The sequence below is a fragment of the Eriocheir sinensis genome, unplaced genomic scaffold (assembly GCF_024679095.1).
Source record: "Eriocheir sinensis breed Jianghai 21 unplaced genomic scaffold, ASM2467909v1 Scaffold221, whole genome shotgun sequence".
NCBI lineage: Eukaryota > Metazoa > Arthropoda > Malacostraca > Decapoda > Varunidae > Eriocheir > Eriocheir sinensis.
In genome coordinates, this window is record NW_026111523.1 from 441549 (window position 1) to 445000 (window position 3452).

Here is a 3452-nt window from a genome sequence, read left to right on the forward strand (position 1 = left end):
CAGGCGACGAGTAAAAAGACTAGTAGGTCAGGCAAAGCGTAGATATGAAGAAAATATTGCAGCCAACTGTAAAAATAATCCGAAATCTTTCTTCAGTTACATAAACAACAGAAAGGCGATCAAAAGTGGTATTGGACCTTTAACAAACAGCGACGGTGCACTAGTGACTGACAGCCAACACATTGCAAACCTCTTAAACAATTACTTTTCCTCGGTGTTTAATACTAACAGTCTTCCTCTCGCTACCACCAACACCAGTACTATTGTAAATCTCGAGCATGCATTGCCTAATTTTGAAATAACAACCGATGAAGTCCTTAAAGCTCTCCATTCACTTAAAACAAATAAAGTCCCGGACCCGACAAAGTATATCCTATACTGCTTAAAGAAACAAAGAGCGAAATACTCTCCTCCCTCACTACCGTATTCAATATGTCCTTGCGACAAGGCATCGTCCCTTCGGATTGGAAAAAGGCTAACGTGACACCGATTTTTTAAGAAAGGAGACAAAAAAATACCAGGTAACTACCGACCCATTAGTCTAACTTCAATTGTAGGTAAGCTACTCGAGAGCATAATTAGACAAAATTGTGAGTTACCTCGAAAGCCACTCATTAATTGGGGATTCACAACATGGCTTCCGTAACAAAAGATCCTGCCTGTCAAACCTACTGACCTTTTATAACGATCTCTTCTCAATTTATGACGTAACCAAATCAGTGGACGTAGTCTATCTTGATTTCCAGAAAGCGTTTGATAAAGTCCCACATCATAAATTACTTTATAAATTAAAGTAAATAGGCATTGACGGTCAAGTAAACCAATGGATCGCGAATTGGTTGAGCAACAGACAACAAAGAGTTGTGATTGACGGATTTAACTCAGAGTGGGCGCCGGTCACTAGTGGCGTCCCTCAGGGCTCGGTTCTTGCCCAGTGCTCTTCATTATTTACATCAACGACGTGGATGTTGGACTCAATAATCGCATTAGTATATTTGCAGACGACACAAAGATTGGTAACTCGGTTCTCACTGACGAAGACAGGCAAAGCCTCCAAGAGGATTTGCACAAAATTTCAGCTCGGTCGGATAAATGGGAGATGCCCTTTAACACAGACAAGTGCCAGGTCCTTCAAGTTGGAACAAACAATAAGTTCGATTACGAAATACTCGGCGTTAAACTCACAAGCGTTCAATGCGTTAAGGACCTGGGGATTAAAATCGCGTCAAACCTCAAATTCTCACATCAATGCATCGATGCAGCAAATAAAGCGAACAGAATGTTGGGCTTCATTAAAAGAAACTTTTTATTCAAGAATAAAGATGTAATACTTCCGCTCTACAATAGTTTAGTCAGACCCCACTTGGAATATGCGGTACAGTTTTGGTCTCCCCACCATGCAAAGGACATTGCTAAACTAGAAGGTGTTCAGCGTCGAGCAACAAAATGATCCCTTCCTTGCGCAACAAATCCTACGAAGAAAGGCTTTCCACCCTTAACATATTCTCTCTTGAGAAACGTCGCCTCCGAGGAAAACTGATCGAATGTTTTAAAATACTTAATGGTTTCACGAATGTAGACAGAACAAAATTGTTTATGATCGATGACACTTTGCGAACGAGGAACAATGGCACAAAACTCAAATGTAGACAAGTAAATTCAGACTGCACCGAATTTTAACTTCACCAACATTGTAGTGCGAGGATGGAACAAGCTCCACCATCAGTGGTCAGTGTAACGCGATTGACTCCTTTAAAAACAAGCTCGACCGTCACTTCCTTCAACTTAATATTAACTAGAGTAGAAAAGCAACGTTTTGGAGCCATCTGATTAATGTAAAATCACTTAGGTTTAAGGACAGACCACCTAGTCTGGACCATGGGGTCTAATAATGGTCTGATTTTCTATGTAAATCTATGTAAATCTCTCTATCTCTCTCTCTCTCTCTCTCTCTCTCTCTCTCTCTCTCTCTCTCTCTCTCTCTCTCTCTCTCTCTCTCTCTCTCTCTCTCTCTCTCTCTCTCTCTCTCTCTCTCTCTCTCTCTCTCTCTCTCTCTCTCTCTGCTCATTTTCCCTTTATTTTCAATTTTCCGAACTTCTCTATCATTTTTTTGCAGGCAAGTTTTCAACAACACCGCCATTCTTGATTATAGTCTTGGGCACAGTGAACCACCACTACCACCACCACCAACACCACGACCCTTAAACCTCCTTGACCATCACCACCACCACCACCGCCACCGTGACACCGCCCCACCCCATCACCACCAACACCACCGTGATCACCACCCCATCACCACCAACACCACCACCATGATCACCGCCCCTACCCCCATCACCACCACCACCATGATCACCACCCCTACACCCAGCACCACCACCACCACCCACATTATGATCACCGCCCCAACCCCCATCACCACCACATCACCCCCACCACCACCACCGCCACAACTCCATCACCATCATCAGCATTTTCATCTCCGTTATTAAAGAGAGAGAGAGAGAGAAACAATATGGTGTGATATATAAAAAGCAATAGTTTGACGTAGTGTTTCAATTTCCCTGCTTCTTCCTCCCCATAACCACCTCCTACACTCTCTCTCTCTCTCTCTCTCTCTCTCTCTCTCTCTCTCTCTCTCTCTCTCTCTCTCTCTCTCTCTCTCTCTCTCTCTCTCTCTCTCTCTCTCTCTCTCTCTCTCTCTCTCTCTCTCTCTCTCTCTCTCTCTCTCTCTCTCTCTCTCTCTCTCTCTGCTAGATTGTTATCATTTTTTCTTCATTTCTCTCTTCCACAAACTTCTTACGTTACCATTTCGTCTTTCCTCCTTCTTTATCCGTCTTTCCTCATCTTCCCTCCTTCACTATTACCCCCTTAAGTTCTCCGTCTTTTCCTCCTCTTTTCTCCATTATCATTATCTCCTTAAGTTGACTCTTATTTTTTTAACTGCATGATGTGACTTGTGGCTGCTTCTTAACACACACACACACACACATACACACACACACAAAAAGCCTGGTCTGGGTACGCATGGCACCTCTTCCTCTAAACCCATCACCATATATCTTCCCCAACTTCAATTTATGCAGCCTCCTTGAAAGTTTGGATCGTCTGTTCCTCACCACTCGACTACCGATATGTCTGATCCATTCATCCACTACCCGGTAGGTATGTCAAGTCATGGCTGTTCTCTTCTTTTTTACCGCAAGGAAGGCAGCTCAAGGGCAAGAAACGAAAGCAGCAACAAAATAAGCCGGATAGACGCTGCTCGAACAAATGAAAATAGAACGAGAGGCCGGAAGAGGTCAGTTGCAGGGGATGAGGTGACTTGATGCTTTCCATGCGTCAATCAGCTATAAATAATTCCACCTACCCGTTATTACAAACCCCATACTGCACTCACTTTAACAGCCTTATTGCAGTCAACTTTGTTAAATCCTTCATTTACTTCAGTC